The 13,419-nt window shown below is 32.5% G+C and overlaps 1 protein-coding gene and 1 non-coding gene across 3 annotated transcripts in view; one reads left to right on the top strand and one right to left on the bottom strand.

Moving 5' to 3' along the window:
- Window positions 1-13,419, top strand: part of ImpE3 (Ecdysone-inducible gene E3) — a 68,532-nt gene that overhangs the window by 18,415 nt on the left and 36,698 nt on the right. The window lies entirely within an intron of this gene.
- On the bottom strand, window positions 817-889 carry TRNAR-CCU (transfer RNA arginine (anticodon CCU)). The gene has a single exon. It is a non-coding gene; the product is annotated as a tRNA-Arg (tRNA).

Genomic DNA, 13,419 nt, shown 5'->3' on the forward strand with positions numbered 1-13,419 from the left:
ATTTTTATTTTGCTGATTAATCAGATTTTTGTGAACTTTTATTTTATTTTTAGTCCTCGAAGGGTTTATTTATTAGCAAGGGAAAAAACTTTCACACAAAAAGTGTTTTGAAAAGCGCTTTCAGTGTTTTTTTCAAGCACAACAAACTAAATTAAATCTGACATTATATTTAAGGTATATGTCGCTGGAATAAAGATTGTAACCTAACAGAAAATATAGAGACAATTATGAATATCCTTCACAAGCGATACGCAAAATACGGGGCTATTTGTTTAATAAAATCAAGATCAATTTTTTTCTTGTTGTTCTGAGGAAGAACACTGGTACCGAAAGGGTTAACATTTTCAAGTCTAATTTGTTAAAAATCGGTTGCTAGGGGCTTAATATCACCTGTTTATTGTATTTTAAAATGCGTCGAAGCTTAGACCCAGCTTTGAAAGCTTTTTAACTATTTAGTTACCCAAAAAAGTGTTGAAAAAAAGTAACGTTTTACTCGAAATCGAAAGCCCAAACAAAAAACAGTTATACTGCAAAATCGAGTTTAAATTTGTTTTAGTTGTATCTCACATTTCCGGACACCATGTATACTTTGTTGCAAGCACTTATTTTTTTAATATTCCTTTTTTATTTTACTTGAAATGTTTTTCATAACTTATAATAATTATTAATTAACATCCAGACATTCGGTTTTAGTAGTAGATAGTATTTTAAAAAAGCTTAATATAGCATTAAAATCTCGATTTGTTAAAAAAAATTGATGTCTACTAATTATAAGTGATCATAAGCGGTCAATTTTTTTAAGACTAAAAAAAGATGTACCTCCGGTGGGACTCGAACCCACAATCCCCGGCTTAGGAGGCCGATGCCTTATCCATTAGGCCACGGAGGCTAGTGACATCGGTGAGAAAATTACCAAATAGTTTAATCAACTCACCTTATCCTTTAAAAGGTCACAATAAGAGCATAGTTCATACAAACAGAGATAGAAGATTTAATCACTGAAAATAATATCAATGAAAATATATAAATAGAATCAGACACCGAAACTAAATATATAACAGTCGCAACCGGGACTTGAACCCATATTGTCTAGTGTGGTATATAGTATAAAAAAATAATGGGAAAATAATCTAGAATAATTTTATTAATTCTCAAATCTTAAATTGAAATATTAGATCGATAAAAATGACCACCTTTAATTAGGTCTAAGTAGCTTAATTTGGAAAGTGTTGATCAAAAATATAAACATGAGTGTATTTATTTATTTATTTCTAATTTCAAGCCCGGCTGGGCTTTTATATGTTATTATTTTTGTTTATTTCAAAGAACATCTGAATAAGCAAATAATTTATTATTTATATACGTATTTGTATCATTTAGATTTTTATGTTAATTTTCATAACTTGACATCTATGTCAGGAATGATAGTTATTGATTCTACACAGTATTGTACATTTATACCTTAAATATTATTTGCATCTGTGTCATGAATGATAGTTATTGATTCTACACAGTATTGTACATTTATACCTTATATATTTTTTGCATCTATGTCATGAATGATAGTTATTGATTCTACACAGTATTGTACATTTATACCTTATATATTTTTTGCATCTATGTCAGGAATGATAGTTATTGATTCTACACAGTATTGTACATTTATACCTTATATATTTTTTGCATCCTTGTCAGGAATGATAGTTATTGATTCTACACAGTATTGTACATTTATACCTTATATATTTTTTGCATCTATGTCAGGAATGATAGTTATTGATTCTACACAGTATTGTACATTTATACCTTATATATTTTTTGCATCTATGTCAGGAATGATAGTTATTGATTCTACACAGTATTGTACATTTATACCTTATATATTTTTTGCATCTATGTCATGAATGATAGTTATTGATTCTACACAGTATTGTACATTTATACCTTATATATTTTTTGCATCTATGTCAGGAATGATAGTTATTGATTCTACACAGTATTGTACATTTATACCTTATATATTTTTTGCATCCTTGTCAGGAATGATAGTTATTGATTCTACACAGTATTGTACATTTATACCTTATATATTTTTTGCATCTATGTCAGGAATGATAGTTATTGATTCTACACAGTATTGTACATTTATACCTTATATATTTTTTGGATCTATGTCATAAATGATAGTTATTGATTCTACACAGTATAGTACATTTATACCTTATATATTTTTTGCATCTATGTCAGGAATGATAGTTATTGATTCTACACAGTATTGTACATTTATACCTTATATATTTTTGCATCTATGTCAGGAATTATAGTTATTGATTCTACACAGTAGTGCACATATTTACCTTATATGTGTGTTTTTGTTGGTAATACCTTAAATGGCAGAAGAAAGATATAAAGGTGTTAATCAATAAAAGATCAGAGTTTTTTTTTCTTCGCACTTCCTACTTCTTGCCTCTTCTTGGCCCTTCATGATTCTTATTGGTTTTTATTGTCTCTTCTTGTCTCTTTTCGGCTCTTTTTATCTCTTCTTAGCTCTCCTTGGCTCTTATTTGACTCTTCTTGACACTTATTGGCTCTTCTTGGTTCTTCTTGGTTTTTCTTGACTCTTTTAAGCTTTTATTGACTTTTCTTGACTCTTCTTGTTTCTTGTTGACTCTTCTTGTTTCTTGTTGACTCTTCTTGACTCTCCTTGGCACTTATTGATTTATTAATATCTTAACTTATCGATGGCTCTTCTCGTCTCTTCTTATCTCAGGAATAAAATACGTGAACCTAATATACGAATATTCTTTTGTTTCCGATAAATTACCGGCAGAATTCCGTTCGCAAATTGATTTCGAGTACCACCATATTACAGGAGATCAAGACACAATACATATTAAGTAACGATACAAGTCTTGTAATAAAAAGTATATTTTATTGTTTATTGTGTCTAGCCAAGCGTTGAAAAGGAATTGGGGATTGTTTTGAGCTGGAGGGAAATGGGGAAGAGGAAGTAAAAAAAGAGGTGGACTTGAAAATCTGGCTGTTCAAAACTGATCATAAAATATAATCAATGTTTCTGAATGCTTTTACAAATAGTAAACTACAAAAATTATTGTAATTTTACAAGGGCGTTGTGTAACGTATATTTCACTTATTGTGGAAATATTTTACATGCAATGCGGAAAACGGTATCTAACTTTAATTTCTATTCAGATATTCATTTTACTGTGGATAACGTATAGGTACCAAAAGGGTCTTCGACTGGCGTAAGACAAAAATATTATTTGACAGAATTCAAAGATTGCTTGAAGTGGCTTTAGCTGTGTGTAACACATGGGTTGTCATAGTCTCACAGCTCCAGATTGTTGGGAGCAGGTGGGAAACGCATTATTCACGTAGAAAATAAAAAATACAACTTTTCTGAAAGTAATGTAACTTCATAATATTCCATTTTTATGGCAAATTTTTGTGATGTCGTATGGAAATTATTGTAGACTTAAATTTATGCAAATTATTTCATTATAATGACGTGTAAAACCAAAACATTAAAATTAGCTTAAAATGTCAAATTTTAAAATTATTCACAGTAATATTTCATAAAATTACACTAATTTATAATTTAATACTCACTCGAGCGATTGGTGTCATGTATATACATTTACCTTATTATATAATTCATACCATTCCCCAAAATATTAATATGAAAACGTATAAAACTGCTTACTGTGGTTTAAAGCCAATGAATCCACCTAGATTTTACCGTTTATCTCTTATTTTTAGATTCTATAAATTTGGCCAAGAAAATATTTTTTGTGGTTAATAGGTTCGGACAAAAGTGACACATTATTCGAATACATAATCTTAATATATAAAAACACACGCAAATCACCGAAACCGCCCAAGCAATTACAATGAAATTTTGGTTGTTTAGTTTGAAATATTGGATAGTTTTGGACCCTATAGGTTGTCGAGATCCATTTTTTTTCATGTTTTTTTTTTAAATTATTTCAGCTTTCTCATCCATAAAAACATACAACCAAAAATTTTATCTTCTCTACACCCCCCCCCCTCAGCTATAATGCTTGCTTAAGAATCAATCTCTTTTAACCTCACTTATAACATTTAATTTTATTTACTATCATATCCGGTTGGTGGCGGAGTTGACATCGCGCTTGGGTCCCACTCAGGCGTAGTGTGTTCAATTCCTCGGCTGGCTAAGTCCTCCATCACAACTGAAGCAAAAATCAGCTTACTGTGGTGGTAGTAGGAAATTTTCAATTATTGTTAGGTTATTCGTAACCCGGGAATGTTTGTCTTTCTTTTAAAAAAAATTTAAAAAATATGTCACAATGTGAAAGACATATACTACGGTACTGGTCGCATTTTTACTTATTTTCTATCGTAGTGAACAATAATCACAATCTGCTGAAATGATCTATATCAATTGAAACGTCAAAACAATATCTGCGATGGATGTGACTTGCGCATGTATTCTATGTATGTCAAATGCATAAAATATCCGACAACTGCGACAACAGATAAAAGGCGGTCTACATAAAATGAGGTCTATATAAAATGCGATCCACATGGAAGGCGGTCTGTGGCAGGATAACGTCTGTGTGACGAATCAAATTTCGTCACAAATAAATTTGAACGTTAAACTAAGTATGTCCCGCAGTGTGCGCCCAAAGACAAAGAAAGTGTTGACAGACGGGGGTTGTAAAGAAAGAAGTGAGAAGTGCGGGGTAGGGCGACAGGTCCTACGAGCTCAGGAACGAAGACAGTCAAGATCGAGAGGGGAGAGAGAGGAGACCGAGACAGGAGTGGTGGTGAAGTACGCGCTCCCCGCCCAGCGGTGTGATGCTGGGCGGCGGATGAAGAAGTTACAGTCGAGTTAGAGAAAGTGATTTTCAAGTGTTGTCCTCCGCCCGGCGACGTAATGTTGGGCGGGAGGCGAAGAAAGTGCGATGACCAGACGCGGCCGGGAGGGCCTGAGCTGCAGAACTGCAGAAGCTGCCACCTAGGACTTCGGCCTTACTAAGGCCATCGAACAAAATGAACTCAGTGACAACAGTGTAGCTACAGTGAACAATTACAATGCGAATAGTGAAGAAGTAATCCGAACCATATGACAACTAGTTAAGTTATAGATGTAAGTAGATCTAAGTATAATTTAGATTTAGTATTGACACTTGATAAACCCAATTATAATAGAGACTCATACATAATTAATAGATGTTATTAATTAAATTCACCTCCCTAGTCCCCGCCCAAGCAACCCGAATTGGTGAGAAGGCCGAGTATACGGCTGAAGAGGTAAGTATAAAACAGCAATATATTTAAGTATTATTCTGAGCTAGCTGCGGACAATTATTGTCACATCTGCCTGGGCCTACTAGTATGTAAATACAATTCCTTTTTCATTTATTTTAATATACCACCACAAAGTTACCGGTTTGTTGCTTAAAATGAGGATCAGACTAATATAAACTTTTTAAATTGCCATATTTGCACAGAGAAAGCCTTCTAAATGCAAAATTTTGCTAATTCTAAGCCAACAAAGCGAAACGACGAGACCACAAATTTCCAAATTTACCAGAGGGCAATTTAGTAACTTAAACTCTCGCTTTAACTTATATTTTTTTTGCTTTGGCAATGGTCTAAGAATATCTTTATTTTGCGATCCTAAAAACAATAACTTTTTGGAAATTTTGTAAGAGTGGACGCATTTCAATAATAATTTTAATTTAAAAACAAAAAAAACTTTAGGTTCGAAAGTTCAAAAATTAATTAATTTTAGAATAACAAGCTTGTAAGTTATTCCGGTCTAATTTTGAAAAAGAATTAGTTAGTTGTTTAAACATGAGTTCTAAAATATAAGTGATGATTTAAATTATGTTACGAAGAAAAACAAACCACGAAATTTCAATGTTCATGAATTAAAAGGTTACTCACTAGCTATGTAAGCATAATGCAATTTCTCCGTAAGGGAATGCAGAAAGAATTAAAAGCCGTTCAATTGTTTATTGTCAAACTTTTACCTTCATTCAAACAAAATAATTTTATTATCATAATAACATATTATTCAGTGAGAATTTAAGGAAAATGTTTTTATAAATATATTATTAGGCGTTTATTTTCAGCAGGTTTATTTTTACCAATATGTATCTGAATCTGAAACAACCGATTTTTTTACTTATGGTGTGTATTAAGCAATACAAGGTTAATCCAAATTCGCGTGTGATCCGTTTGGTGATAGGTCTAATTGGTAAAAAATTAACAGATTGTATCAAAGACAAATTTTTCCCCATTTTTTGTAATTATAAGTATTATTATTATCTTAGTACTGGTAACATTGAAGACTTTGTTACAAGCGTCTTTTATCGATCACAATTTGTGAAAGAGGATATTTAGTGTCTCAGAGACATTTTTTAATATTTTTAAGTGAATACCGCAAAAACGTCCAACTGTCTGGGGCCAGTAGGATTTCGATATCCTCAATAGGGGTTTGTTGTGGGGCTGAAGGGAGTGGATAAGGGAAGAAGATGGGAAAGAGGAAGATGCGTTATTCAGATTTGATCACCAAACCTGGCTCAAGCTATTTTAAGCAACTTTTCGATTATGAATGGTGGTTCTTCAACAGGGCGATACTGAGAGTACGTACCACTGTTAAAACCGCTCTTCATAGAGGCTTTCTGTTATACAGGTGAGATCGTGAGTTTATAGTTTTGTATTCATATTTATGCGGTATTTTACCGTCCTCTCGATAAGCACTATAGGATAACGTGTATTTTCGATTAAACGATTAATTTATTTATAAAATCCGAGTTTACTAATCGATATTCGAACCTATGAATAGTGGCTTCTCTAAATAGTATAAAATAAAGTCGCTATCCGCGTCTGTCTGTTTGTGATCAAGATATAAAAAAATATTTTCGGGCGCTTACATTGCTAACGCTGGCTAAGCCTTATGAGATAAATCAAAATAATGGACTACGTAATTGTATATCTTAAAAAGGCCTAGAGAAAATCTGCAATGGTATATGTCTATCTCCTGTAAGATGACCCCCAGCAACGCCAGGTACCCGTCAGCTAATTATGTATTTAAAGCGGAGAAGTTAATTAGTTTTGTTCCTAGTATCTATATATGAGATGATTGTGAAATATCCCCTTAGTATTAAAATTAATTTGAATTTAGTAAATATATACCCCGTTCGTGAGACCACCAAAATTAATAAAAATTAAAAGGTTACTTGATAGCTTTAGCCTGGAGTGTTTAGTGAACACATCTGTATAGCAAGGGGTTCATTTTGCACTAAAATTGAAAGGTTTATAAAGGGTTTTAAAGTGTTCTTGATCATCAGAAATTTAAAGTAGTTAACAATAATATTCAATGCTCAGAGTTGCCAAAGGAGATTCCATTCAATGTACCTGCGCGTTCAACACGCTCTTGTGTCCTGTTCGGGGTTGATCAAAGCAAAACAAACTCTAAGCAGAATTATTGCCTGAACAGACTATGGAATAAATACAATAGCGTATTTTCCAAGGTTGATATTTTCAGTTGCGAACTTACTAAATACAAGAGGTCCATAAAAAATATTTTTCTGATGGTTTGTGAATAATTTTTATGTCTCTATTGTTGATATCTCTATTATGATTTGATTTTTACCTATATCCTCTCTCCATGGCTATGAATGTATTGTTTTGTAAAATTTTCGTTTTATATAATGTTATGTTATGTATAAATTTTTTAATTCATATTCCTTTCTCACAAATTTAAATAACTTATTCCATATTTTGCTGTCTCAGTTAAAGTCACAAGGAGGAAATCCATAATTGGTTTTATTTTACCATATAATACTTATGTACAAACTGATTAATTGTAAACTGTCGATTTCCTGAAAATGAATAAATAAATGAAAATGAATCACACTATTGAAATTTTTTATAGAAATACAAACATTTCCAAGTGAAATCAACCTGATGAAGTTTAAATTCCTTGTGCTACCATTTTCATAAGCGGTGCCGTATTACGTTGCTCGAACAATGATAGAGCACTTAGCTCGCAGATTAGCTAATTTACTGCTCCCTTGTGAGATCGCAACTAGAATTTGTATCTCCTGTATGGTCTCCTATGTATACTTGTAACTTACACCGCTTGGAGAAAGTACAAAGGATGTTTCTTATATATGTTCAATATAAGTTGAGACAACCTGTAATTATTGATATCAACTAGAAAACATAAACGTCTTATTTTCTACCCGGAGAACTATTAATAATATCCAAATACTTTTTAATTACATCTGTACGAATTTCACTTTTGCTTTCGTAAAGGAATGAATGCAAATCTTGGAAGCGGAAATTAACCCACTTCCTGATGTCCCATTGAGCTGAAACTCGGTAAATAGTCTCGCTGTCGATGACAATGCATTCTATAAACTTCTACATTGTGGCAATCACGTTCACACTGCCAATACAAATACAGAACTCTACGACATAATAATATTCTAGACCTCTCCGTCCTGTATGAAAGCAATAATAATTCGCTGTGAATATATGTATTTTTGTATTATGTTTTTAAAAGTATTTATTGTACTTACGTGTATTTCTGTGTATTTGTAAAATGTTGGCATGTATTTTTTTTTTAAATTTTTAAAGACCTTTATTGACTGAAAATTATTACTTTTTTTTTTAAAATGTGTAGATAGTCCCACGAAGCTGCCACATGGCTGCTTGTCTGCAGGTTCTATCTCAATTTACAATTATAATACAATATTTATATCTTAAATTCAATATCTCCCGTTATATAAAATAAATAACAGACTCTTACATACAATCATAGAACTTACTAAAGCGTCCCAAGTACACAAACACTTTGAATGACAATACGATAACGTACATTCAAAAGTACAAGACAATATAGCACACAGATAACACACATTCAAAAGTAATACATATACGATAACACACATTGAAAGTGAGTAACATCGTACTGTAGCACAATTCAATAGAATTAAAATTCTAGTTAACTCTAGTTAAGTGTATTTGTATTTGTAAAAGCCCTATGGGTGTTTATTAAATAAATAAAAGAGGATTGAACCCGCCACAAAGTGTCTGGGAGGCAGATGCTTTGGATCCACCGTGCCACTAATAGTTTTTGATAATAAGAAAATTGTGAGACATAACTTAAGCCGCTACTTCAGTGGTTAGCCAGCCGCGAGCATTAGGAATGCGTACAATTTTGTGCTAAGTTGCGCTGCATATACGAGTATTTGCACACCTTCGCAAGTATTTCAAAATAATACACTTTTTCAATATTGAAGACAATATTAGTGATTTCTAAACAAAAATCTGAAACAGAAAACCCTTGAACAAAAAACAGGACCCTTGTCTTTCCGGAAAGACAAGGGTCCTGGGTTCGAGTCCCAGATGTGACCGTTTCCTTTTCTGATTTTTTTGTTTCAGATTTTCGTTTAGAAATCACTAATATTGTCTTCAATATTTAAATATTACAATTTGAGGTTTTACTCAATAAAGTTATTCCGAAAAATAAATACACTTTTTTTCTGTAAATCTTCCCAAATATTTAAATAGGGTTTTTTTTGTTTTCATATTGACCCTAGTGGGATTGACTTTACTGTTAACCGACAAAACCTAGGTACGTGTGACGTCACGCGTACCCCGTTACCCGAATTTGATCGTTATGGCAGGCTTTGAAAATTATTTTCACTATGAAATCTACATTTAAAATAAAATATTGATATTCAAGTTAGAAGGTATTCACAATTATTATTATTTGTCTCACTTAAATATGATTTTTATTTTTTTTTCAAACTTACAATAATTATATCTGAAACTTCTAAATAAAGCTCCTCAATTTTGATAAAGTCAAATAATATGACATTATTTGACTTTATCAAAACAAAGTGGAAAGGTTTAATAGAAAATCAAAATAAATCGAATGTATTTAAGGACCAACCCAAAATAGAATACCAGCGTTGTAATAGCAGTTAGATAAATTCGAGTAATCCCCTGATTTCACCAAATGAAACAGTTGTGAGAGATTTATTTAAGGGTTCCAGCGATGAAACATATTCCTGGGTAGTAGCTGAAACAATTTCCTAGTCCCTTTATTTCAGGATTATTCTTGTTTTCTGGATTTTCCATTCGGTGGATTTGATCTTATTTCCAGTATTTTCAGATCCCGTTTTCAACTGGATTCAGAAACTATTTAGAATATTTTCAGAGTGAATCGCTCCGAGAGATTCTTGCTTTGGGTCGTGAAATTGAATGTGGAAATGTTGGACATATATTGTTTTGATATTACGTTTGTGATTTTATCATCTCTGATCCAAACAATTGACAGATCAGAAAATGTGAATGTAAGTTATTTTGAATCGAATTTATTACAAAAGAAATTTAGAAAATATGTCACTTTGTATCAATTTTTAATTTAATTTTTTTAAGGATTTCTTTTATATTCTGCTCAGAGACATGTCATACTTTGGGCATATCTAGAAGACCCTTGATGATCTTGTCCTTTTACTAAGGGTGGGTTGTTTCAGAGAATTCGAATAAACTCATCAAATGTAATGTCTTCTATTCAAGTTCTGTTATTATTCCAATTATGTGAAAAAAACTATTCCATTAATGATATCACAACAGAAATTGAAAATTAACTTTCAAATTTGATGAAATCTTCAAATTCTACGAAACAACCCGTCCTGAGTGTCTTAAATCTTTATTTTACTAACAAAGATACCTTTTAATCCACCAAACCGTATTATTTAAGGGTGGGTATAAACAGGACAAAATTTCCGCGAGGCGAGCCGCGAATTATGGGAAAGGAACAAAGCAACCGCAAACAGATTTTTGTATCGTGGTTGCTTTGTTTCATTCCCATAATTCGCGGCTCGTCTCGCGGAATTTATGTCCTGTTTATACGTAGCATAATAAATGCAAGCAATTCGATCAGGACAGTACCTACCTAATTTATTTCACAGCTACCCAAGCAAATGTGCACACAGGCGTTGCACGTTCAATTCCTCAGCTGGCTAAGTCCTCTATCAGAACACAAGCAATATTTTCAACTTACGGTGGTGGCAGTATGAGATTTTCAAATATTGTCAGGTTATTCGTAACCCGGAAATGTTTGTTAATCTCAAAAATAAAAATAAATTAATAATTTTCAAAAAAAATTATTTTATATGTATATTCGATAATGTTATTCAATTTATTAAAAAACAGTTTATTTATAAACAAGTACTGCTCTATAATTATTATTATTTGTAATGTTTTGCTATAGAAATGGAAGTCTACAAATTAAGCTTGAAAATAATTTTAAAAAATTGAATTTTTTTATGTTAAAAAAACTTTTTTTACGGTGTCGTAAAAATAAATAATCGAATAAAGGCGAAAGTGATACCTTTTTCACCTTTCTCACCTCTTAAATTAATCATCCCATTAGTAATTAACGGTTATCATTTGCGATATACGTAGAGATGGTTCTAGTAATTGTCCCTAAAAGTACTTACTCACATAAAAGTTTATTCTGGTATCAATTCTAACTAAAATTAATGGTCATTTATCTTTAGAATTTCGTGTTCGCGTGTTTACTATTGAAAGTTTGGGACATTTAACTGTTTGACATTAAACATGTAAATAACCAATAAAGTTTAACACAGATATAGAGGATGGCGATAAAGACAGAAGAAAAACTTTATGTGTAACTAGCTATACCCCGCTACGGATTGCTGTGGTTCCTTCCAGAACTTTAAAGAGCATTTTCGAAATTTCCGGAACCTTTTAGACTCTCTGACACACTCTGCCTCTCAGTTTGGAACCTTATAGAAACTCCTTGAACTTTCTCCTTCCAAAACATTCTAGAGCATTCGAGAACTTTCATTAACTTTGTGGAACCTTCCAGACTCACCGACATAATCGGCGGGCCCATTCTGAAATAATCTGAAACATTCGTGGCCTTCCCATAACAAAGTATATTTTCGTCACCCAGTCCCACCCACGCTTAGCCCCCTTAAACTCTCTTACTTTCGATGTGACACCAAGGGCTATCTACCACCATAACCACCAGGTGGCTGGAATATATAAACAATGTATATGTACAAAAACTGCGTCTTGGTAAATATTTACGTTTTTATTTTAATCTGCGACATCTATTGACTTTTCTGCATTGCACTTAGTTGGGGAAGAATCTTGCAATCATACAAAAAGATAGCAGCCAATAATAATAATCGTTTAGAAAATGAAGATAATGCTAGTAGTTCTCAGTTGAAGCTTGATACAGATTAATATAGCCGAAGGGGATATGTCTCAGAATTGGCTCAGTGGTAGAGCAAATCCCCGGCAAGACAGAGGTCCTGGGTTCATTTTTTTTTATGTGAGAGTCTCTAATACTGTATTCAATGATTAAACATTACGATTTGAGGTTTAACTCATTATGTTATTCCCAAAAATAAAAAATAATTTATTACTAAATTAATTAAATTGTTAAAATGTTTTGATCTTTTATGGAAATAGCAAACGTTAGACTTCTTACGCTATTACCCTGATACCATAATTATTATTTGAAGGCTATGTCGCTTATTTGAAATCCAAAACATTATGTAAATACGTATCTGGGAATATACGTATTTCGCCGCAAAATTATTGAAATTTACGTCGAAGCCCGCCCGTACACGTGATACGTTATGGCGTTGTATATTAATATATTATAAGGCCTTCGGGCGTTTTCAATATTTTCACTGGAGCAGAAATGATTTTATTATTTCCTGAAGTTGAATTTTCCACCCTTATTTTATCGATTGCTTTGCTCACTAATATTTGTACTAATGCGATAGTAATAATGATCCTGGTAACGATGTTACCTATCAAAATATTCCCTTTGAAAATGTCGTCAGTTGAAATGTTCCTCGCCATTTTTTTTCCAATTAGAAACAGATAAAATTTAATTATATTGGCGCAGACATTTAGTAGACTCAGCAAGTCCTAACCTGAACGACTGTGCGATTATTAACTAGGCACATCCCGGTAGTGAAATGTTGATAGGTAACATTTTAACTAGGCGCATTTTCACTGGTAACATTATTACCGGCAACGTTTTTTTGATAATTTTGATTTTTTTACCTGAATTCCGCAGAGTCTGAACTTATCTCAACCGTCTAGAGCCAGCGGAACCTTAGCATCCCTAATTGAGGAATGTTCTGAGGCTGAAGGTAGTGGGGAGAGGAAGGAAATGGATGAGAGGAGGGTGGGGTGGTACCTGGATATTCAGATCTGGCCACCAAACACATTAAATCCATTTCGAAAAAAAATTCAACAAGTCAATGAAATTACTTATCTGTCATCAAAGAATGTCAACAGCATTTGAAAAATTCGATTTCACCAGAAGTAAGGAAAAAT

Source organism: Hesperophylax consimilis, chromosome 22 (genome assembly GCF_061612785.1).
Source record: "Hesperophylax consimilis isolate HC1 chromosome 22, BYU_Hcon_1.0, whole genome shotgun sequence".
Taxonomy (NCBI): Eukaryota; Metazoa; Arthropoda; class Insecta; order Trichoptera; family Limnephilidae; genus Hesperophylax; species Hesperophylax consimilis.